At 41.9% G+C, this 25,635-nt stretch overlaps 1 protein-coding gene across 1 annotated transcript in view; it reads left to right on the top strand.

Moving 5' to 3' along the window:
- The first annotated feature begins 492 nt into the window (after positions 1-492).
- Positions 493-25,635, top strand: part of KIF13A (kinesin family member 13A) — a 209,267-nt gene continuing 184,124 nt past the window's right edge. The window contains exon 1 of the mRNA XM_081087734.1: positions 493-586. The gene's annotated coding sequence lies outside the window, so the exon portion shown is untranslated. The remainder of the gene's footprint in view (positions 587-25,635) is intronic.

The following is a 25,635-nucleotide window of genomic DNA, read 5'->3' as shown; positions in this document are numbered from 1 at the left end:
CGCGCCCGCCCCTCCCCGGGCCGCGGCCGTGCCCCGCGTCGCGCTCCCCCGGGATGGCCCGCGCGCCTCGGCGCTGCCTCGCGGAGCTCACGGCGGAGCGGCGGCGGCCGCGCTCGGGGGGCGCGCGCCGGTGGCGGCGGCGGCGCTGCGCGTGAAGGGCCGCCTCGGGCCGCGCGGGCGCCGCCAACATGTCGGATACCAAGGTAAAAGTTGCCGTCCGGGTCCGGCCCATGAACCGACGAGGTGAGGAGCTTTCCGCGGGTTTCTCTCGGGGGTCTGGCCGGGGAGGGCGGGGGCAACTTTGGTAATTGCGGGGCGGCGGGGCTGGGCGGCGAGCGCGCAGCCGAGGGCGGGGAGCCGGGCGGAGGCGGCGCCCGCACCGGCCGTGCAGACCCGGGCGCCGGTGCCCGGCCCGGCCGCCTCCCGGGAGAGCCCGCGCCGGCGGGATGCTCGACTTTGCAACGTTCGTGTTCCCTGTGCTTTCAGAACTGGAGCTGAACACCAAGTGCGTGGTGGAGATGGAAGGGAATCAGACGGTCCTGCACCCTCCTCCTTCCAACACCAAACAGGGAGAAAGGTAACGCGGGCGCACGCAGGGCGGGAGGAGGACCTGACCTCGCAGTCTCCAAGTTTGAGCCCGGAAAATGGGAGTCTCTTTCCTATTGTTAGGGGGATTGGCTTCAAGTTTGTCGCACGCTCCCGTCTGAAGCTGTTGCAAGTCCAAGTTCCTCTCCTCCCTCCCCGCGCCCCGTCCACCCCCCCTTCTAGAGCGGCATCGGCCGGCACCCTGGCTGGAGCTCGCACCAGTCAGCTGTGTCCCCGGCAGGCCCAAGCCTAGAGGCACCCGGACATAGAGGGGCCGGATGGGTGGGATCCTAAAGATGATTAGTCTGACAGGCACATTTTACAGATAAGGAAACTGAGGCCAGAGTGGGCAGGTGACCACCCCAAAGACCTTGTTTTTCGGGGGACCCAGTGTCCCACTTTCTTTCCACCGCTGCACTGCCTTGTTCATTTGACAGTGTTTTGTGTGTAACATGAGAGAGGACCCCACAATGAAGCAAAAACAGTCTTGTAAGATCTAGGCTGAGGCCTGGACCATTTAAAATCTTTTTGGTGGTGATGTTGGGTTGAGATAATGCCTGAATGTAATATGCGAAGTTTGATTTTCAAGGAAACAAAAGTATTGTCCTAGTTGTGTAGACACTGGGGGGCATTTTAAAAGGGGGCTGCGTTTACCAGAGGGCAACCTATTTGCATTTGAAAAGTTGTAACTGTTGGATCCTTATTAATTCTGCTCTATTCCACCCAGCAGTATGGGAAAATGCCCTAAAATAATTTAAATATTTGGCATTTTTCTGGTAAGCCCTTGAGAAGAAAAAGGTTGGAATTCATTCAACATAGCAATGGATTAGCTTACAAAATATAGGAATGAAAAACCGGGAGATTTGGCAAAATTAATTCCTCTAGAGATCAGTATGAGTTTGTGTTCCTAGTCACCTGTTGACTGATGCGCTACAATTTAGTGATTTTTGCTCTTCAAAGGTTTTCAATGGAGACTCTGAAGTAGGATTTGTTACTTTATTGCTAAAGGAAGCAACTGCCTCCATTCTATAATCATGTGGTGTTCAGGCACAGTTTTGCTAAATTTGGGGGAAGCAATTATCAGGATGTAAGATTTGGTGTTTTGTTTGTTTGTTTGCTTTTTTGTACCAAAGCTAGCAAGTTTGCAAATATTTTGCTACCTAGAGCAGATTGTTATGGTTATCGTAAATAGCTAAGTTATATTTAAAATGTTGTGTTAAATACTTTTAAATGATGGGTGTATCCTTGGGTAATATTTTTAGATACATTTTAAAGATAGTATTTTAGATACATGTGTAGCAGTGTAGTTGTACATTTCATGGTTAGTAAGTAAACTCATTGAGTACATGAAAATATCACCACCACCCCCAAACAATATTTTTCTATTGTTTCAGAAAAAATTCTGTTGGGTTAGGTTCTTTAAAGCAGTCTGGGAAACAGGTAGAATATTCTAACTGCTGTTATGTAGCTGCTGTTTCTCTTTTGGTTCCTTGCACCTGTTCCTTGTCACTCTTAACCATAAGGAATGCTACTGTTAGGTACTGTTTAATGAGATGAAGTTTTATCATTTGTGGTGAGAAATATTTATTTGTGGAATTTGGGTAGTAATTATAACTGTAGACAGTTAATTAGAAATGCTGAATAATCAGTTGATCGTTTTTAGGGCTTTCCTGGCCGCTGCCATCATTAATCAGGATCTTTTAAGTAAACATTTGTAGGATGCTTTCGGGATTTATCCATCTGCTTGCTTATTGGAATAGCCCCTTCTCTGAAGCTATAAGAATAGCATTGAAATATGGGTGTTCTCTTGTTTTGTCCTCCTGACAGATCTGATTCTTTGAGTGGTAGATGGGCCCTTTCTGTGGGGTTCTGCCTGGGTACCAGTCATTTAATTTACAGGCGACAGAGAGGGGTCAGTCAATGCAACAGTGTTGCTTGTAGGTTAGGATTACTGCGTTGCAAGGATGGAGACACCAAATGCATTTTGATTTTCATTATGCAGCTTGGTTTCATGTTTCTCCACCAGGTTTTCCCTTAAAGCAACAGTGCATTTAAAAATAGAAACAATTCCTCCCTTGGGCTCTGGGTTGATTAATTGCGATAGTGCTTCATGTTATGTTTACCATTTATTTCTATCATTTGTTTTGGGATCGTGCTCAGGGAAAGGCAAAAATATTACCTTTCTTACCTAGAAGTCCAACGCTTGACGTCTTAGAAGTACTTAAAGTAAATTTGGCAAAGCTGTATCAAATTGAGAAGTCCCATTTTCCTGAAAATTGCAAGAAATTATTAATGTATTAGTCATAAATAGAAATTTTAAGTTACTGGGTGACAGTTTTGAATCCTACCAGTAAAACAAGTGAGAGGGCATTGATTTCCAGGAAAAGAAACAGACGGGCTTAGCTTTCATAATTTTCCCACTTTATGGAATCAAAGCCAAGACTACATGGTGAGGGCAAAGATCACAGGGCTTCTGAGGTTAAAATGTTTTGTTTTGGTCCTGATACGCTAAGGTTATAATATACTGCAGAGGGCCAGAGTAATGGTTGATGTGTATACATACCATTGCTATTCTGAAACATTAAGACATATGAATTGGTTTCTTTTTTTTTTTTTACATTTTATTGATTTTTTACAGAGAGGAAGAGAGAGGGACAGGGAGTTAGAAACATCGATCAGCTGCCTCCTGACACCTACTGGGGATGTGCCGCAACCAAGGTACATGCCCTTGACCAGATCGAACCTGGGACCTTTCAGTCCGCAGGCCAACGCTCTATCCACTGAGCCAAACCAGCCAGGGCTGAATTGGTTTCTTAAAATGCAGTTGTATTACTATGCAGGAGACATATGACACCGTACTTGGCACAGGAGATCCAAAGGTAACTGTAGGCCCAGTACCTGTGGGCCTGACAGAGGGTCTCACCTGTGAGAGATGGGGGGAAACATTAAAAAGAATGTGGTAGTTTATGTAGACTATACTTTTGCCCTTGCATGCACTGTGTTATTTGCAAATCACCTATTTCCTCTTCAGCCTCCTCATTGAGCCTGTGAGCTCCCTGAAGGCAACTGTCTTGTCCTACTTACCGTTGTGACCCGTGCCCCTAAGCAGCACCTGGCTGAAAGCAGGTGCTCAGCAAACACCTGTGCCGGTAGGTTCCCAGGGTGGCGGAGCACTGAGGAGGGGCTGTGGGAGCGACCCAGGGTCTGGCACCCTGCAAAGACAGGCGGCATTTATGCTGGCCATGTGGGTGCTAATAGTGTAGCAAGGACAGGAAAAAGTCCTTGTCAGATAAAGTTAGAGCATACCTTCTTCTGGGCGATTGTACACACACACACACACACACACACACACACCAGTTCAGTTCAGGAAGGGGGAGTAGAATGAGAACCCCTAATTTGCCAAAATGGGTTGTAGTTAAAAAATCAAAGTATAAAGAGACATATGGTGAAAAGCCTTCCTTTCACCCTTGCTGTCACTCCTACTCTTCCCATCCCCTCACCTCTCAAAAATAAAGATAACCGCAGTCATTTATTTTTCATGCGTATTTTCAGATACACACTTATATATCGTTTATATGTATTTTAATAAATATTATGTGTGTATATGTATATATGCAGGTTTGGGCAAAGGTATGTTTACAGTTTGATTGTGAAACAGTTCATTCTTGTATTATTTATTATTGTATTATTTATCATATAACCAACTGTAAACCTGATTTTCACCCAACATATATATATATTTTTTAAATGTATTTTATTGATTTTTTTACAGAAAGGAAGGGAGAAGGATAGAGAGTTAGAAACATCGATGAGAGAGAAACATCGATCAGCTGCCTCCTGCACACCTCCTACTGGAGATGTGCCCGCAACCAAGGTACATGCCCTTGACCGGAATCGAACCCGGGACTTTTCAGTCCGCAGGCCGACACTCTATCCACTGAGCCAAACCAGTTAGGGCTATATATATATTTCATTAAAAATTTTTTTTCAATCACCATCTGAGAATATGTTCTTTTAAAAATTGATTTGAGAGAAAGGGGAAGGAGAGAAGGAGGAAGGGGGGGAGAGAGAGAGAGCGCGCGAAAGAGAGAAAGAAACATCAATGTGAGAGAGAAACATTGATCGGCTGCTCGTGTATGCTCCCCAACTGGGAACTGAGCCTGCAACTTGGGTATGTGCCCTAATTGGGAATCAAACCCACAACCTTTGGTTTATGGGAAGACGCTCCAACCAACTGAGACACAGCAGCCAGGGCCCTACCCTGTGTATTTAAATCAGTATACATAGTTGACAGTATAAAGTAGGTCTATAATTTATAAAGGCTATGATAAAAAAAATAATAATTCTTTTCATATCTTTCCCCAGAGGCAGCCACATATAGCAATTTTAGCTCATTCTTTTGGAATTTCCCTCCATATTTCTGAGTAGCATGCTGGTAGTGCTAGTGTTTGATTTCTCTCTTTGTTCTCTTTCTATGTGCTGTCCCCAGCCCACCCCAAATTCTTTCTATTCCCCATTTTCCCAATATAGTAATTTTGGTTGCATCAGTATTTAGTGTTTACAGAATTTATATGACCAAATAGAACACTGTTTATAGTTGAACCATGTACTCTTCTGTGGTCTCTTTTCCTATCTCTTTTCTATACAGAACTTTTTGTTTCCCCTGGAGTTAACAATTATTTCTATTTTTTCCCTTTCCTTTAATTTGCTGCTTTTTCTATGTACTTATTCTTAATTCAGCATTTACATTGTCTGCCCCTTGCCTCATTTCAGGACATTCAAACATATCAGGTACTCTCTTGATTTCATCTTCTTAGAAACATTTCTCCTTGACCCTTCTTACATGCTCCTTTATGAACTGATGGCCTTCTCTGCCTGGTTTAGCCACCTTCCTGAGGTTTCTGTCACATCATTCTGAGGATTCCCCTTACCTGTTTTCTCTGTGGAATGTCTTGGTTTTCTGTTTCCCTTTAATTTCTTGGTTTACTGCCTCAGTTTTATAGAGCACATCCTTTACTATTTTCCTGAGAAAGGGTGCTGAGGAGATAAAGTGTTTTTAAAACCATGAAAATATCTTTGTTCTACCCACCCACCTCATTGACAGTTTGGATGGGTATCAAATTAAAGATGTTGGTTGCCCTAATGTCTTTTATCTTCCGGTATTTCTGTTGAAAAGTCCAAAGCTATTTGGATTTCTAAACCTTAGTGTGCAACCTAGGTTTTCCCTCTCTGAATCTTGTGGAATGTTCTCTGCACCGTCCCCCCCCCCCCCACCCTCCCCCCCCACCTCTTCACACACACACACACACACTCACCTACTTGTATGTGAAATCACCATAATGGGCCTTTTTGTCCTGGAAACTCATGTTCTTTGGTTCTTAAAAAAAGATTAAAAATCTTAAATTCACCTGTTTATTCATTCTGTGTCCCCCCCCCCCCCCCCCCGCCCCCATACTTATTTCGATATGGAGTTAGTTTCCTGAACTGGTGATCTAATTACTTTTTTTTTTTTCTACTTTTCATCTCTTTTTTCTGTTCTACCTTCTGGGAAATTTCCTCCACTTATCTTTCAACCTTTATGTTTAATTTTTCTTTTCTGCGACCATGTTTTTAATTTTCAAAGAGCTCCTTTTTTGGTCGTAAATTAAAAAAAATAGTATCCTATTCTTGTTCCTTGGTTGTGGTATTTTTGCCTCTTTCTGAGGACATTAATGATAGACTCCCCTATGTAGTTCACCCCTCTGCCTGCCCATAATGCATTGTTTTGTTTGTGTTGGTCTCTGTCTTTAATGTTAAGGATCTATCTCAGGTGTAGCTGTATTCAGTTGATTCTAGGTTTCTCCTGGGAAAGACTATGATTTATTTTTGTGTTCTCAGTGCCTAGATTCAAGAATGCCCAGCATACAGAAAGTATTTTGTATATGATCTTTGCTATTTTTTTTATTTCTATTAGAAGATTCTATCAAATTCCCTTTTTATTTAACTTTCAGCAATAGAAATAAAAATAGTGATTCTCTTTAGAGCAAATGTAAATGCTAGAATTGAAGGTGGTAGCTGCCCCAGACAGCTCTCAATTCATGAAGATAATTACTTCTAGTCAGTACAGCAAGTTGGAAGATTTTGAAAAAATCCTATTTTTGTATCACTATTGCAAATATTTTAGTTCAGAAATTTTTAATTAAAAATGTGTATATATGTTGGGCTGGGAAAATTTTTCAAAATGCTATCAAACTGACCAGTTTATTATCTTATCACTTAATTTGGCTTCGTCTCACAAAATCTAGTTAGTGATAAATGTATAACTTGGATTGTTTCTAATTTTCAACAAAATTGCACATGCCATGTACATGCCAAACTTTTTCATACTCCTTTGCTAATTGAAAGGCATTTCTTACCAAACAAGCTTGCTAATATGAAAACATATCTTTGAAATTTTATGACAACCTAAGCTATTCTCTTTCATTATAATGAAGTTAAAAGTTGATGATTTTCAGATATAAGTATGAGCTAGGTCATGGGAAAAAAATATTTTGTATGGGCAGTAGCAAAAGCAGTGGTTTTCTCAGTTGAGTGTGCATAGAATCATCTGGAGAGTCCCACCAGCAGGACTGGTGTGTGGCTTGAGAATTTGCATTTCTAACAAATTCCCAGGTGATGCTGTTAGCTCAGAACTACGCTTTGAGCGCCACTGGTCTAGACCAGCACTGTCCAATAGCATTTTCTGTGTGATGGAAATGTTCTGTATATCTGCTGTTCAATACGGTAGCCATTAACCATATGTGAGTATTAAGCACTTGAAATGTGGCTAATGTAATCAAAGAACTGAATTTTAAATTTAATTTTCATTAATTTAAATAGCTACATATGACAGGTGGCTACTGCATTGGACAGCATAGGCCTAAAGATGATTCTCAACCATGGTTGCACATTAGAATTACCTGGGGTGCTTTAAAAATAGATGGCTGGGTCCCCCTTGCTCCCAGAGATTCTGGCTTAATTGGGCTACAGTGCAACTTTGATGTTGGGATTTTTAAGTACTCCCCATGTGTCCCAGTTACTATGTTGCTACACAGATCACCCCAAAAACTTAGTGGTTTAAAACAACCACCTTCTTATGTCATGGATTCTGTGGGTCAGGGATTTGGACAGAGCAAAGTAGTTATGACGTATCTCATCTCCGTAATGTCTAGGGCCTCATCTGTGATGACTAGAAATCTGGGGGTGTAGTCATTTAAAGGCTTGACCAGGTTGACTGGCCACGGTGACTGTCTCACATGGTTGGCACTTGATTCTCATATGTAGCCAAGGTTGAAAACCGCTGGTCTCGTGTAATAAACCAGGTTTTAATGCCCACTTTCACAAGTTGTTGTTTGATTTATTTTACCATTTGATTGTGATCATGTATGCAAATCCTCAGATCCACTAACTTTCTCAAAATTAATGTTTGAGAGCCTCATAAAATCAGCCTAAATATTTACCTTATTAAAGGCAATTTGTGGAACTTCAACAGGGTCTTCCTGTGTTAAGGGTGTGTATTGTTGTGAAGGTAATGCCTCTGGACGTTAAATAAATTCTCTCCCATTTCTAGAAAAAAACCTCTTACTCTTTGCCAGGTGCATTTAATCATAAAGCTTTTCCTTATTTGTTTGTACTTGAATATCAGCAGAGAGGAAAGGAATTACCTAAATTGTGTAGATGCAGGGGACTTGCCTGTTCCTTCACCTGATACTGATGTCTTACTTCCCAGTGGCCTGTGGACCACAGTTCCCTGTGTTAGCCCTTAAACTGTGTGGTGATACCAACCTCAGCTCCTGTACCCCTCCTGTGTAGATGATCAGCATGACACGATGAAGTGGGTAGGAAGAATGTGTGCCTTCTGGTTCTGCCTCTATCTTGGTCTATATCCTTGAACTAGCCATAATCCTTTTCCATCGGAGTTTCTTCATCTGTAAAATTGAGAGCTACACTAGATCATCTGTTTTTTTTAGGCTCTGAAGTTCAGATTCATCCCAACTGTACTTAACTATAGAGTCAAATAGAATAAATAGGTACAATTTATAGAGGCTGAAATGGGTTGCCTTGTAATTGACTTCTTGTCAGAGTGTTGGGAAAGCTGCGGAGGACAGGGTCACTGTTCTCGGCAGGCTCAGTTTGCCTGCAGTAGCTGATGAGAGAATGGAAGGTGTCAAGTGAAATAAGACAGCCACCAGCTCCAGATACCCGAGGTCGTTATCAGCTAGCGAGGAGCCTGGGTCCTTAGACATTTTACAGGCCTCCTTCCTTCACTGGGACAGCAGCTTCCACATGTGGCTGCGGGGCCTTGTGAACTTTTCAATTCGTTTTCATCATGTACAGTTGTGTTCTTTCAGGACCCAGTGAGTTTTAAGCTGTTCTTGCAGGCATACAGCTGTTTTATGCAATAAGTATGCATGCATGGGGGGTGGAGAAATGACATTTCCAGAGCCGTTCGCTTAAAGCTTCCTTGCACAGCTTATTTTGTTTCTGAGCATTCTGTTACAACTCAACCAAACTATGGTCAATCCCCAGTATTTCTGATCTTCGGTGGTGAGCCAACTCTGGTGTGTGTGTGTATGTATGTGTCCGTCCGTCCCTCTGGTTCGTGCCTTTTACCCTTTCTTTTGAAAGCAGAGTGGAGTTGTGGATTATGTGGGATCCTTCAAAGTCTGTTCTGTAGGTGTGATGAGCTTCGGTGCTGCCAGAAGAGGCATGAGGACAGCCTCTGGTTGCAGTTCCTTTAAGGGAAGAAGTTTGGAGCCTTTTTTTTTTTTAAGACAGGGAACAGGAAGGAAGCCTTTGAGTTAAAGGAAGCTTTTCCCTTTACTGTTGGCTCTTTGTGTTGTCTTGAGGAGACACTCCCTAGATTGTTACACCCACCATGAATGACCACAAATATCCATGTATCTCCAGCTGGGAGCCTCAGAAGAAAATCAGGAAGGGCAGACAGTGGTGAACTGCACAGGCGTTCTGTTGTGAGTGTGGGGCAGATTATCCCCAATTTTGGGAAGGCCTTATCCATGTAGTTCGAAGGCCAAACTCACATGTAGTTTGTTGATCCGATTAACAAGCCTTTAAATATACTTCCATTCTGTGATTTAATGAAACAAGCCCTCAGAATTGATGCTTAGTGTGTGAACATATCTATTATCCCAGCTAAGCAGAGGCTGTGTAAAAGGCTTTCAGCTGAACTTGCAGTTGTAACTGCCCTTTTTAAAATTGGAAAACAAACTGTTAGGGTGTTTTGTTTACTGTTGGCTCTTTGTTTTGTTTTGTGTTTTCTATCCGTAACTACTTCTATTTATATAGTTAATTAAAGCTTAGTATTTGCCACACAAATTGTAACAGGGATGGTTACATGATTACATTGAGAAAGATCCTTAAAATTACTTGTTTCGCTTGGGTAATGTTTTAAAAGTAGGGAGGAGCATGGTAGGGGAAGCTTATCAAGATAATGGTGTTAAATTTGAGCAGCCTTATCCAGTTTTAAACATCTGCTTTTTTGATCTAGAGTTACAGTACAAATAGGTAACATTAGCATGGTAATGCCACTTTAAGTTTTTTTTGAAGCCTTGAAGTGTTGCTGGCTTTGATAGTTAGAACTATATTGCTCTCTTGAGGATGACAGCTTAGTCTGCATTTTTATGATGAATTATTCAGTGGAAATAATTTTCCAAAATTGTTGATCTACTGTGTTCTTAAGGGACTTAAAAAAAAAAGGTTCTTTAGGCAGGTTATTAACTAGTTTTTTCCCAAGGGTGACTTACGCTTCTTCTTGCCCATGGATTGGTTCCTAGAGTTGAGAACCAAAATTTTAAAAGGCAGTAGAACAAAAAAAATTGGATAAACAGAGTTTCTAACTTCTTTTAAATATGCTGAGAAGCACACTACAACAAAAACACCATTATATCTTGATACTGCATTTAATACAGGACAACAGAAGGAAAGGCATATTTAGAGTTTAAACATTGCGTACATTTAGTGTTGCAAAAAATTCACCACATTGTTAATTTTATCCTTTGCTGGAAACTAATGGACGTACCATTGCAGGGGATGCCTGGACTATGACGTACAGTTGGATGTCCCCGGTGCCTATGATGTCTAATTGGACATCAACTATTAGAGTTTTTGAGCTTCTTAGACTCCTTTGGTCCTTAAGGTCCAAGTGGTTAAAGGATTTTTTTCTTTTAAAAATCAAATAGCGTTGTTCTTATTTGGAGTATAATTGACTTTGTTAAATGGAAGGGTACATCTTTGCTTTTGTAGTGTGATATATTGAATTAACCTCACGAATCTATTTAACAGCCTAAATAAGCTTTACATTTTCATTATTTTGAATTTCCTTGTAGCTTAGCCAGAGCTTTTACTCTCAAGTAAGAAAATCTTTTATTTGCCTTTTACAGTGTTTCTGTGGCCATCAACTGGGTGTGAATTACTAGTTTTGTAAAACACTACAGGTGTTGTGACAGAACAGTGTAGTAGCCAAGAGCCGCTGAGTGCACTTTGGAGGCAAACTGCTCTTGTTTAAAACGGGCTGTGCTGTGAAATGTGGACAAGTCCCTTAACCCTTGTGTTTTGCTTCTTTATCTGTAAAGTGGGAATAATAAAAGTTCAGACCTCATGGGTTAGGGTGTACATAGCATACACTAATCATGGATAATTTAATTCTTTTTATTACCATGGAACTCTTAAGCTCATTTACCTTAATGCCTAAAAAGAGCAATTAAAGAAGGAAGTCTCAAAATTCTAACTTTTAAGTGTTAAGAATTTTCTGATTACTTTTGATTTAAAGACCACCTTTATGATGTCAAATTAAGTACTTCACTGCCTCAACTGACAGAACACAGGAGCACAGCTTCGCTGAGCTGGACATAATGATCATTTTTGTCGAGAAGAAAATTCTATAACAAATGTTCACCAGTTTCTGGTCATTTGGCAGTCGTTCCTTTAGGTGAAGAATTTTTGTAAAGAAATTGTATATGGAATACCTGTGAGAAGTAATTATTCTTGACAAAACATTGCCATGTTTTTAAAAGTGTGTGTGCAAAGAAGGGGGGCTGGTAATGGGAGGCTGCAGCAGAGCTGTGAATAATAGCTGAAGGGGGAAATTACTGCAAATAGCCTGCCTGGAATTTCACCCATTGTCGCACTAGCTAACATGAGGGCTTGTTGATGGGTCATAGCGATGGGCTCTAAGTCCAATTCTAGAACTTCACCTCTGTTCTAGTTGTTGGGTGCTGGTCTCCTTTGCTACCCTAGACACAGTACATTCTCAGTAAATGTTTGTTGTGTTTAATTAAATTTCTAATGATTGGATATGTGGTTATGAGGCTTTAGTATAGGACAGGGATGGGCAATCTTTTTGTGAGTACGTGCCAAAACCAGCAAAATCTCTGACTCAAAATTCTTCTGCGTGCCAACCCTAATTTTTTGAGAACAAGTTACGCCTACTTGATATCCCTTAAGGTGTACGTATGTGAAGAGCCTTGAAGAAATAATAAAATTCATTCGAGCGACAAAAACACAGTATATGATGGTGAAAAATACATTTATTTTTTAATGTATACATGTACACTGATAGTCCGACAGAAAACTTTATGACTCCGTTTGATATTATCAGTGGGACTTTTGCTGCTGCATCACTGATGACAAAGATTTTACATCAGGTTTATATTTCATGACCTTCAGAGATATGCACGAGCTACTACTTTCATCCATCAGGCTACTCCTATTACGAGACTTAACAAAATTCATCACTGAGAACAAAGATTCACAATTGTAAATGGAAGATTATAAGAGAGGGTTTCGCGTGCCAGCAAAAGTTACTGGCGTGCCATGTTTGGCACGCGTGCCAGGGGTTGCCCACCCCTGGAATAGGGAATCATAGGTGGACGGCACTACCTAATCATAAAGTGACTTCTGAGAAAATGACTGTGTGAAGCTCGAAAGCATTGCGTTCAGTAACATTGGGTTGCTATACTTCATTTTTTCTTCCTGAGGCAACTGACTTTATTATCCCAGCCCCCAGGCTGGTAACTCTTGTTCTGCTTACCATATTGCAAAGGTGGACTCAGGGCCTCTCCATTAAAAATTCAAAACAGATAAACATTTTTACTTGTATATCTGGTTCCCTGGCACCCTTTCCTTAAGTGAATATATTTTACCCCTGAACTCTCTTTTATTTACTTATTTTTGATAATCTTTTTTATTTTTGGTATTCTTTTCCTTTCACACTAAGATTTGAAAAATATATTTAGGCTATTTCATAGAAACATTCTAGTTTCCTTTAAATTTACTATTTCTTTCTTTTCCATTGATTTTTAAAGAGAGTGGAAGGGAGAGGGAGAGACAGAGAGAGAGAAACATCGATGTGAGAGAGACATATCAATCGGTTGCCTCCCGAACATGCCCCGACCAGGGCTGCGAATCAGACCTGCCACTGTGGTAAGTGCCTTGACTGGAGTTGAACCCAGGACCCTTCAAGCTGCAGGCCCGATGCTCTATCCACTGAGCCAATCTGGCGAGGGCTACTTTCTATTATCTATCTATCTATCTATCTATCTATCTATCTATCTATATTATTGTTCAGAGAGGAAGGGGGAGAGAGGGAGAGAGATAGAAACATCAATGATGAGAATCATTGATTGGCTGCCTCCTACATGCTCCCTACTGGTGATTGAGGCCGCAACCCCGGCATATGCCCTTGACCGGAATTGAACCCAAGACTCTTAAGTCTGCTGGCTGACACTATATACTGGGCTATACCCTATACACAACCACTAAGGCCACTATTGATTTTCTTAAAGTCTTTTTCAAGAGATATATCAAGCAAACTTAGATGCATGCATATTTATGGTATTTTTATAAATGAAAGATGCGTGCCCTCTCAGAAATTTTGACCCATTTATCCATTTTTGTGTGTGTTTTTATGCAGAAATACACTAAAACTAAAGAGGAAAACAAAACATTTTGATATGCTCAATACTTTGTAGGTGTACATGAATGAACATGAAGTGTGTGCTGCGCTTTTCTTTTTTTTCTCTGCACATAAAACACCTTTGCCAACATTCACAGCCTGCGGCCTCGTACGTGGAGAAAGTATAGGCCTGTATTTCTCCTGTTGCCTCTCCCCGCTCTCAGCTGTGCTCTCAGAGTTTGCTGCTTTGCCCCTTGTTCCAGCCCTGGAAGCACAGAACAGGATGGGGCGGTGGAGAAGAGGGGAATTATGGGAAGGGAACAGTCCAGGCCCCTGAGCACCAGCATCCTCACTGCCCCCCCCCACCCCCAGCAGCCTTGGAGTCAGTGGTAGGGCTAGATTGGGGGGGGGGGGTCGGGTGAATATTTTTAAATGTCTGAGGTATGTACTAAACATCTTCAGTTTTAAATTGGAAAGATAAAGCCTTTCACTTGATTAACCAGCCTTCGTGATTAGACAGCTATTGCTCCGTGTGTACCCGATCCCGTCGGAAAGTGTCATTCCAGCTCTGACACTGAGGGCAGAGGAACATTTTAATTTCAGGATTCTGAGAGGATCGAATGGAGACTTGAAAGTAACTAGATTTCAGATCAGTTATATGCTCACAACAATTTGCCGGCTTCAATGACCAGGTTTTTGGTTTAAAAAAATTAATTTTAATGCAGTCTTTGACTTAAATGCCTGGATCCTGGCTAGCCCCGACTATGGGTGTTAGTAACAAGGAACTTCTCCCTGAGCCTCTTATTCAGTGAATTCTTTCTAGGGATTTGGTGATAGGCTCAGGTTAGAGTGCTGAGCAGAAACAGGTTTTAGCCACTGACAAGCCGTGAATCCTTCCTCCTCTTCTGGTGCCCTTCCTCCTATTCTGGTGCCCTTCCTCCATTCGCGTGGCCAAAGCCTGCTGCCCTGAACAAAGACTAACAGAAGTGCTCAGAAGGCTGGCGCGTTCACGGGTGTGTGCCTGCGATGGGCTGCTGTGAAAATGTAAGCACGTTGGTGTTTTTTCTCCCTGCTAGTTCTATATTTTATCTACTTTATATTATAAAAGAGCTAACAGAACTTTTACTATACATCGAATTTTACAGGTAGGTGGCCAATCAAAATTAATAATCTTGTTTTTACTTTTTTATTGAATTTACAGGGGTGACCTTGGTTAATAAAATTTGGAGGTGTCAGGTGTACAGTTCTATACCACATCGTCTGTGTATTGTATTGTATGCTCACCACCCTGCAGGTTGGCTCTTCGTCCGCTTTAGAGTTGGACAAGTAGGAGAGATGTGGTATTTGGGGGAGGACTGAAAACTCCTGCTGGAAGTTGAACATGTGGAAACTTAAACCAAAGCTACCTTTTCAACAGCATCTCCTCCTCCATTTCACCAAGCCCTGGAGTAGAATAAGGCAGTTTTAGAGGGATTTTGTTTCTTGCCGTGTTTGCAGTGCAGGATGCCTGCAGGCCGGAGCCTCGCAGGCCTTGCCTCACTGCTGTCCCAGAGGTGCTCTGTGTCGCTGGGACCTCCCAGGCTGCCCGTTGGCCGGTGAGGTGGGGTTGGGAGAAGCTGTAGTTGAGGAGCTGATGTGCCTTTTGGGGCCTATAAATTGGGGGCAGGGGGAAATAGTAATTCTTCCTACTTCCAGTTTTCTGAAAAGCTGTTTCTCATGAGAGCTCTTCAGTTGCTTGTGGATTCTCGCTTGCATAATGTGGCCCTTTAATAAAGACTCCTCAGCGCTTAGCAGGGAATTACATCAGTGCACACAGCCACGTGGTGTGAGAGTCATGACTGCAAGTGTCCCCGTGTGACCATTGTTAGTGGGGCCAAAGCCCTGGCCAGTGTCTGGTGCCACCTGCTCTGGGCCCGAACTCAAGTGAAAACTGCCTGACGTCTCACACACTATGACTGGGGGGCAGAGAGGTGCCAGCAGGGCTCTGTGCTGCTTTGCACCAACTCAGTGAACGATCTTTAGAGTATGTCAACTTTAGAACTTAAAGCACTTGTTTCTCATCTTGGCCAGGCTGCAGCCTCAGTATTGGACTATACTTTTGGGAAGGAGCTTGACATTTTATTTAATAAACTGTCCATTCTCGTTTGCTTCCACTGGCACTTGAGGAGCCCTGTGGATAGTGAAGAGGAGATAGAGCACATACAGGACCCTTTATCCGAGTACACCTCCCAGCTGATCCCCGTGGTAGGGCAGGCCCAGCTGGGCAGCTGTGCTCTGAGCCGTGGGTCTGTGAAGAGATGTTCCAGGCTTCTGGTCCTTCACTAGTTTCTAGAGCAGCGGTTCTCAACATGTGGGTTGCGACCCCTTTGGCGATCGTACGACCATTGAACAACCCTTTCACAGGGGTCGCCTAAGACCATCCTGCATATCAGATATTTACAATACGATTCATAACAGTAGCAACATTACAGTTAATGAAGTAGCAACGAAAATAATTTTATGGTTGGGTCACAACATGAGGAACTGTATTTAAAGGGCCAGAAGGTTGAGAACCACTGGGTTAGAGGCACAGCTGACTGAATGTTCTGTTAGTGTGTGCGTACATGTACACTTTTATTTAGCTTATCTACAAGCAGAATGATACTCATAAAGTGCCTTGGCATTTAGTCACTGATGGTTCATTATAGCTCTTTGAGTTTAGTCATAGAGTAATGAGTAAATGTTTCCAAGTGTCTGAATGGAAGATAATAACTAACTCCATGTCCTGAAGAATTTGTACAAATGGCTCAGCACCTTTTCTAGACTATAAACTCGAGAGCAGAGCCCCTTGTCTTATGTATCTTGTTTCTTCCCTACTTTTTCCCCCAGCAGCTGGCACATGCCTGTACATAGTCGATGTCCTCACATGTCTGTGATGGATACAGTGAAAGGTGTGGATATGCATTTTATGTACGTGAGACTGGGAGGAGTGTTATTATTTGATCCTCAGGCTGTATCTTCACACCACTTGTGGTTCTACCGCTTCTAGACTGGGTCTTACGAGACCTTTAATTTCTGCTTTAGATTATTACATAATGACAGGCTGTGCACTGTGGTGTGGGTTTTTTGGATAAGACAGTAGAAATGACTACCACTGCCTGGGACTGCATGCAGAGGTCATCTCTGTTAGCACTACTTAGGATAAGTAGAGGCCGATCCAGCTGAGGGCTCGCCAGGCTTTGACAAAGTTTACATTTTTAATGTTTGCTGCACAACCTAGATAGCAGCCTCAGCAGCACGTCTGAGTGGAGGAGAATTCTGTCGTAGGCAAAGCCACAACCTTAGGCATGTTTCACTTCCTATCGTGCCAGAGCTGTTGTCTGACCCAGAAGTAGGGTGTTCCCAGCCTTGGGTGTACCTGCACCCGCCTAATGTGGTTGGCCTCGATGTGAGTGGGATTATGGGAAGTGTTTCCTCCATTTGTCATGGACTGAGAGGGGTGGAGGTACAGAGTTGGGAGAAAGGAAAGATACTAGAGCAGTGATGGCGAACCTTTTGAGCTCGGCGTGTCAGCATTTTGAAAAACCCTAACTTAACTCTGGTGCCGGGTCACATATAGAAATTTTTTGATATCTGCAGCCATAGTAAAACAAAGACTTATATTTTTGATATTTATTTTATATATTTAAATGCCATTTAACAAAGAAAAATCAACCAAAAAAATGAGTTCGCGTGTCACCTCAGACACGCGTGTGATAGGTCCGCCATCACTGTGTTGAGAGTGGTGCCTGTTAACCTGGGACAGCTCCCTGAGGGGCAGGGGCTGCCGGCCTGCTTACTCTTCTTTCTGCTGGTGGGTAAGGCACTTCTCATTCTCTGGTTCCTAAATGGCAGTTAGGTTGATGCTGCATCTTCTGCTTACCCTTCTGGCAGGTGTTATTATTTTTTTTTTTAACTGAAACACGGAGGTCAAATGATGCTCTTGAGTATGTCAGTCCCCCAGAGGAGCTAAGGGTGGTAGGAAATCCATAACATGCTGTTCAAGAATGCACATTGGAACGCACTCACTGGAGAATGGCATTCCACAGGGATAGCTCTGAGTCTGTTTTAATTTATATTTTTAGTAAGCCATTGAAGACTTTAGTAAGTCTTTATTAAGACTATACAGACTTCATTAAATAAGTCATTACAAATTTTATTTAATAAGCACCTTATTAACAAGCCATTTTTGAAACAGTTACCAGGAGTTACCAAACTTTAAGGAGTTATAGTACCATGGCTGAGCCTTGGTTCAGAAATCAGAGCAGGAAGGCAGAAGACTCAGTGGCCAAGAGCAGGAGAAAACCCACGCTGGAGGTCTTACCCGCATGGGGGGAGAGATGGGCAGCAGCTTATAGGAAGTGGTTGCTAATAGCAGTCTGTCTGGTAGGTTTTTCATGACTCTGGAGATAACCCAGGATCTTGACTCCTGGAACCTACAGCCCTTCCAGAAAGGCTTTGGATAATGTTCTCTGCCTTGGACAAGTTTGGTTTCCAATCCTTGAGCAGTTGAGTATAAGAGGGCCCGTACTGTCTGTCTTTCTTCACAACACTTTAAGAATGACAAAATAACAATAAAACTGTTCTATTATTTTAATCCAAGGGTCTGTGTGACTGACTTTTTAGGAACTTGCAGCTAACTTTTGCTGGCTCAAGTTCTCTTTATGCAAGTGAAGTGAGAGGCATATATCCTTTCTTCTCTTTTTGAAATCTCCAATAACTTTTTTAAAAATATATATTTTATTGATTTTTCACAGAGAGGAAGGGAGAGAGAAAGGGATAGAGAGTGAGAAACATCGATGAGAGAGAAACATCGATCAGCTGCCTCCTGCACAATCCCTACTGGGGATGTGCCTGCAACCAAGGTACATGCCCTTGATCGGAATCGAACCAGGGACCCTTGAGTCTGCAGGCAGACTCTCTATCCATTGAGCCAAACAAGTTAGGGCTCCAATAACTTTTTAATATACAATTTTTTTCTAATTATAAAAGCGATGCCCATTCACTGTTAAACAACTTAGAAAATGTAGGATGTTAGAAATAAAATAAAATCATAATCTCTTAACATTTTGATGCGTTTCCTTTTTTCTATGCATGATATTTTATACAGCTGAGATGAAGAACTTATTTCTTAAGGTTATGAAAACACAGCAATTGCATAATGCCTCTAGGCTGTAACACTATCTAAAAATTTAGAATACTAAGTTCAGGAAAGCATTGGTCCAACTCAAAATTCTGTCTCATTGATTTTGTTTGTTTGTTTGGTTGGTTTTATCTTTAATCTCTCCCTTCATTAAAGTTTCCCTCTTCTTAGCCTGCCTGCCTTTCCCCTGAGAAAGTGCTCAGTACAAAAAGGGAATAGAATGTTCACTAGCCAAGATAGATCCCGCAGGCATGTTTAGAATTTTCCTTCCCCGTTGCTGAAGCGGCATGAGGAGGCTCCTTGGGTGTGAATGTTGGCACCTGCTCTTACTAATTGGGTGGTCTCAAGCAAGCTGCTTAATTTCACTGTACCTGATTTCTTGCACATGGTAAATAAGTGTTAGCTGTTTTTATTCGTATATTATTATTACTACTGGAGGCCTGGTGCACGGATTTGCCCTCAGCCTGGCCTGTGCCCTCTTGCAGTCTGGGACCCCTTGGGGACTGGGGATTGGGCCGAAACCTGCAGTCTGACATCCCCCGAGGGATGTAGTAGTGCACGAAGCAGCAGGTGGCCAGGGAGGAGCCTGAGCTGGGCCACGCTTCTCCCCACTGCGCTGCTTCCCACTGCGTTGCTCCCCGCTGTGCCTGCTGCCGCTGCCGCTGCTCAGTAGCGCTGCCTCTGAGTCAGAGTCGGGAGAGGCTTGCACCCCCATAGCTGCGCTCGCCAGCCCTGAGCCCCGTGTCTGGTGCCAGCAGTCAGCTGAGCGGCATTCCCGCTGTGGGAGCACACTGACCACCAGGGAGCAGCTCCTGCATTGAGCGTCTACCCCCTGGTGGTCAGTGTGTGTCATAGTAACTGGTCAACTGAATGACGTCGTCCAGTCAATTAGGCTTTTATATATATAGATTAATGCAATAGTAAGAACCATAGACAGAGGGATGGTGCTGAAGTGGTATGATGCACAATGATGACTAGAACAATACTGTTAATGTCTCAAATTATCTGAAGGGGAGGGTACAGTCAAGTGAATCTATGCCTGATCTGTGTTGAAACAATCAAGCGTTGTGTCCTATTTGAATTAGACCTAGTAGACACTTGTTATTTACACCCTCCTTTTTTGTAAATGCTCAAATTGTCACATCTTGACCAGTGAGCATCTTAATTTTGTTCTTTCACCTGCTCGTCAGAACTTTTGAAAGTGTACTTTTTCCTGGCAAAAGTGCTCCAGAATATTAAATACTTACTTTTCAGTATATAACTTTGTTTGTTTTTTATGTGTGTGGGAAACATTAGAAACAGATTCTAATGAGTATACCAGCTCATTTCTTATAAGGACTAAAGTTTCTGTGTTAGCCCTCTTCAGAGATGGAATTATAAAGATATAAGCACAATTTTTATGAGTTGATATTGATAACTTTCATTTTAACCTTACCCTTTCTTACACCTACTTATTTGAAAGTTTTTAATATCAAAAATTGTACTTTTTAATTTGATGAGCATGTAGTTATTCCTTAATCTAAAATTATGACCAAAATGTATGCATTATCTATGACCACAAAGATAAAGTAAAACAATGAGGTCAATATCAACCCTGATAATAAAGCTACTGGATAAATCATAAGATTTAACATCACCTATGTCTTCAGTGGCTGTGCTCGGAAAACATCTCACTAATGAAGCACAGTTACATTACTTTGCTTTGAGTCACTTGTAATACATTTTTTTCCCTTCCTGCTTCTAAAAAGAGAATGGAACTTTTGACTCAGTAAAAGTTATGTGAAAGTTTGTAAGGATCAGAGAACCAGTTTCTATGTTTAAATTCTGAATTTCTCCCAATTGTTGAAATATTGGCCAATAAAAACGGTCTTTAGGAGATTTGAATTACAATAGAACAAAATCCTTATTCTTGCATGGCCAGTGTGACTAGTGGTTGAGCATCGACCCATGAACCAGGAAGTCACAGTTTGATTTTTGGTCAGGGCACATACCCAGGTGGCAGGCTCGATCCCCAATAAGAGGGAGTTAGGAGTCAGCTAGTCAATGATTCTGTCATCATTGATATTCCTATCTCTCTTTCCCTCTTTCTTCCTATGATTGTTCATATTTGAATACTATACTCAGATGGTCAAATTTTGGATGGTTTGTATGGCTTTTATGGCTTTATCTGGGACAAAATCAAGCCAATTTTGAAGCTCCACAAGTGGTGATAAACTAAGTCCATGAAATATTTGACAGGCTAGTATTATTTTTGTCCACTTTGACATGTTATCAACAAAAATCCCATGCCGAAACCGGTTTGGCTCAGTGGATAGAGCGTCGGCCTGCGGACTGAAGGGCCCCGGGTTCGATTCCGGTCAAGGGCATGTACCTGGGTCGCGGGCATATCCCCAGTGGGAGATGTGCAGGAGGCGGCTGATCGATGTTTCTCTCTCATCGATGTTTCTGACTATCTCTCTTCCTTCCTCTCTGTAAAAAATCAATAAAATATATTTTAAAAAAAAAAAATCCCTTAAACTTCTGGGTTCCTCTTCAAGGAAGCAGCACCAGTATATAATCTGACAGCATTCTACTTATATTTTCCTTCTTAGCATAATACTGAAATTTTCTGCTGTTTTTGTGAATTTCATATATTTGTGCTTTATCCATTGATTAAGTTCAGTACTTTTTCTTTGCTTTGCTTTTTTTACATTTGAGGGCAATAGAGATTAAGGTTCAGTTTCTTGAATGTCAATTTTTGAGAACCAACAGCAAGATTTATTAAAACATCCTTTTAGGCCAATGAATGATCCTAGCTTCAAAAAGTATAGAAAAATGACTTATTTGAATGTCATTTGCATTGTATCTCCCATTCTTCAAGTGTGTTTTGTGAGAATTAGTGAGGTGGCTACAATATGAACAGCTAAAAGAAAAGCAATAGAGTCAGTGGGATAATTGGTTCCTGGATAATATTCTTTAAAATCAACTTAATGGAGATATAATTTACCTACAACAAATTGCACCCATTTCAGGTGTATATCTTCTTGAGTTTTTATGATGGTATACACCTGTGTAACCACCACCATTGCAATATGGAGCATTTCCGTTGCCCAGATTTTTCTCTTGGGGCCTTTTGTAGTCGTTGGTAATAGACATTTTTCACACTGGGAACCCTTTCCTCCCCATGTTACTCACTTAACACTCTTGCTTCCTCTCTACCCCATTTCTGTTGGTCACAATGTTGAAAGGGAAACAAAAGCCTTTGATGTCTAGATGCAGTGATTATGTAATTGTACTCTATGGGATTAAGGATTGTCCTTGTGAATTTTAACGTGACTGTGTAGTAGGAGAGGATAGGCCAGTGGTTCTCAACCTGTGAGTCGAGACCCCTTTGGGGGTCGAACGACCCTTTCACAGGGGTCGCCTAAGACCATCAGAAAACACATATATAATTACATATTGTTTTTGTGATTAATCACTATGCTTTAATTATGTTCAATTTGTAACAATGAAAATACATCCTGCATATCAGATCTTTACATTATGATTCATAACAGTAGCATAATTAAAGTTATGAAGTAGCAACGAAAATAATTTTATGGTTGGGGGTCACCACAACATGAGGAACTGTATTAAAGGGTTGCGGCATTAGGAAGGTTGAGAACCACTGGGGTAGACCTTCGATCTAAACAACTGAATCATGCATATATGTTAGACACTTTGGGGCTGGCTGATAATGTGAGCTTGATTATACTCACTGCATTGCCATTAATAAGCCAGAAATAATTGGAGAAATAGAATTTGAGTCAAGCATGAGGACAATTCCAAATTGAATGGAAAAGTATTGATTGGCCCTAGCCGGGTGTTCAGTGGTTAGAGCATCAGCCCAGGGAGTGAAGGGTTGCACATTCGATTCTGGTCAAGGGCACATAACTTGATTGCAGGCTTGACCCCAGGCTCACTCCCAGCCCCAGGTGGGATGTGTGGGGGAGGCAACCAATTGATGTATCTCTCTCATGCATCGATGTTTCTCTGTGTCTTTCCCCCTCCCTTCCACTCTCTCTAAAAAAAAAAAAAAAACAATGAAAAAAATATCCTTGGGTGAAGATTAACAAAAAACAACAAAAAAAGAAAAATGTTAATTGGCCATGTTATACCTCCAACATCTGGAGGCCCTAAGGAGTGAGAGAGAGGACCACTGGGAATTTGTCCGGATAGAATAGACAAAACAGTCATGCCTGGCTCTGTGGCCCAGCTGCTTTAGCGTGCCTGTCATTGACCTCCAGACTCAGGCAAACACTTGCTGTGCCCACACCAGCATCAGCTATTCCCCTAGGGAGGGCCTGTGCCTGGCTCCTCGTCCCCCAGCCTAGCCTTTCTGTCTTCTGTCGCTTCCTGGCCATTCTCATCCCTGTGGCCCATGTCCTCTGCTTTTTGTTTTGTTTTTTTGCCTCTGTTGCCAGGTGCTTTCACGTATCTTTCTTGGGCTCTTTTCTTTGATGGCCTCCTCTATGGTTTACTGCTTGCTTCTCTCCTGTGTTTCAATCTTTGCAGGAAAAGCTTGACCTGTTATGGCTGTTTCAAGTCTCTTGTTCAATTTATTACCATATTTTCACTGAATCTAAAATAGTATTGGTTATAAGACACATCACGATGTATTTAGGTGCCACAAAAGAAAGAAACTGTTGCTAATTGAGCCATTAAACCTTAATTGTAAGATGTATCCTAATTCCAAAATACTAAAATGTGCATGAAAGACAGCATCACTAACCAAACACTGAGTGCTCCAGAGTATAGACTGGAGCAGAGGGCTGAGGGGAGAAGACCCAGGGTGAAGGGAGAAGAAGAGAGGTTGTTTGAAACCAGGCAAGACACCCAGTGTGCACGGTAAGGTCCATGTAGCTGCTAGAGGTGGACCTTACTTTAGGCTGGAGGATCCTCGAAGCCCGTGCAAAGAGGAAAACACTATCAGTTATATGATCTTATTATGCAAAGCAAATAACACTGTCAGTTTTTTGTACTAAAAAAGAACATGGCTATTCTTGTTACTAAGCCCTGAAACATCTCCATCTCTTTACAGTACCATTTAATGAATAAGATCCTCAACAGTATCTTTTCGGTAAATACAGTCACTTTCCACTCCTACGTTGTTGAGATATAATTGACATATAACATATGTACGTTTAAGGTGTGTCGATTTGATACACTTTATATATTACAAAATGATCACCACCATAGTGTTTGCTAACACTCCATCAGGTCACATGATTACCATTTTCTCTTCGTGGTGAGAACATTTAAGACCTGTCTTAGCAACTTTCAGGCATCCTATACAATAAAACCCTAATATACAAATCGACTGAATGGCAGAACAACTGGTCACTATGATGTGCACTGACCACCAGGGGACAGACGCTCAACACAGGAGCTGCCCCCTGGTGGTCAGTGTACTCCCATAGGGGGAGCACCGCTCAGCCAGAAGCCAGGCTCATGGCTGGCAAGTGCAGCGGTGGTGGCAGGCACCTCTTCTGCCTCCACAGCAGTGCTAAGGACCCCTCAGGGGATGTTTGCTGAGTGGTCCTGGACTGCAAGAGGGCACAGGCCAGGCTGAGCCCCCCCCCCCCCCCAGTGCACGAATGTTGTGCACCAGGCCTCTAGTATAATATAATATTTTTAACTATCATCATTATATTGGGCATTAGATCCCAGAACTTTAAATATAGTTGATTGGCCTGTTTTGTCTACGTAGTTTATGGTCATCAGTTGGTAAAATATTGTAAGTGCACCTTGCCTTTCATGTTCTGACCTAATTCAGGGACAACACAAAAAGTTTAAAATATCCTTGGTGCTTATTGGGCTGATTAGGTGATGGCTTCAGGTATCTGGCTTGCTTACTGGGGTTTGGTTGAGCTCATCTATATATATAAAAGGCTAAGTGACCGACCATTGTTTGTCCGTCCGACTGACCAACCGGCTGGTACATATGATGCACGCTGGCAATTTAAAAATAAACATTGACTCGCGCATGCACAATACACATCAAGCTCTCACCGGTGGCAATCGCATGTATGTGTTTCAATCTGTCATTGTCAATTGTGAATTTGGTTGTTTTTGTAGATATTCAACGTGAACCACATCGTGATTTATTCATCGACCGTATGACCGACCCACTGGCTAGTACATATGACGCGCATTGGCAATTTAAAAATAAACATTTACTTGTGCATGCGTGATACATATAAAGCTCTTGGTGGTGCCAGTCGCATGCATGTTTTAATTTTATAAATCTATATTATATATACTGTTTTGACATGTAATTTTTTGCAGTAATGTAATTACTGCATGAACCTTACTTCTAATTAATTTCCTTTCAATGTGCATGAATCCGTGCACCGGGTCCCTAGTATCTTAATAGTTTTATTAGCTCCACATAAGTTGCTACCTCCTACTTTAATAATCTCATCTCCTTATCAGCCCCCACACCCCACTTTAGTACAGTCCACCTCCTCGCCATGCTCAGATCTCATTAAGTTGAACACCTACATTCTCACTTCCTATGTCTCTCATCTGAAATGCTCTTTTAGCCTCCTCTCCACAAACTTATGTTCATTAGTTCCTTTTACCAGTAGATGCCTTAATATGCATCCTCCTCTAAGAATCTTTCTCCGACCTTTGTCTTAACTTCAAACCCCCTTAACACTATTTAGATAATTTTGACCATTCATTATGAACTTGTTCATTTGCTTTTTATAATTTTTTTTTAAAACAATTGTATGGTAAGCTTCTTGAAAGGCCTGAATTTCTTTTATTTTGGAGCTTCATAGGTGTCTAGTGAGAAGGTGGGCAATGACAAGTGCAATGAAGGAAATGATGGTATGTAGTACTCTTAATTTGCTGCTTTGTGGTGAAGGGAGTAGAGGTTTCTTCCCAGCCCCATTCAATGTTGCTTTGCTGTTTCTCATGCACTATCGTGTGATGG

The sequence above is a fragment of the Myotis nattereri genome (assembly GCF_964212035.1).
Source record: "Myotis nattereri genome assembly, chromosome: 3".
Taxonomy (NCBI): Eukaryota; Metazoa; Chordata; class Mammalia; order Chiroptera; family Vespertilionidae; genus Myotis; species Myotis nattereri.
This window is presented reverse-complemented; position numbering and strand designations above follow the sequence as displayed.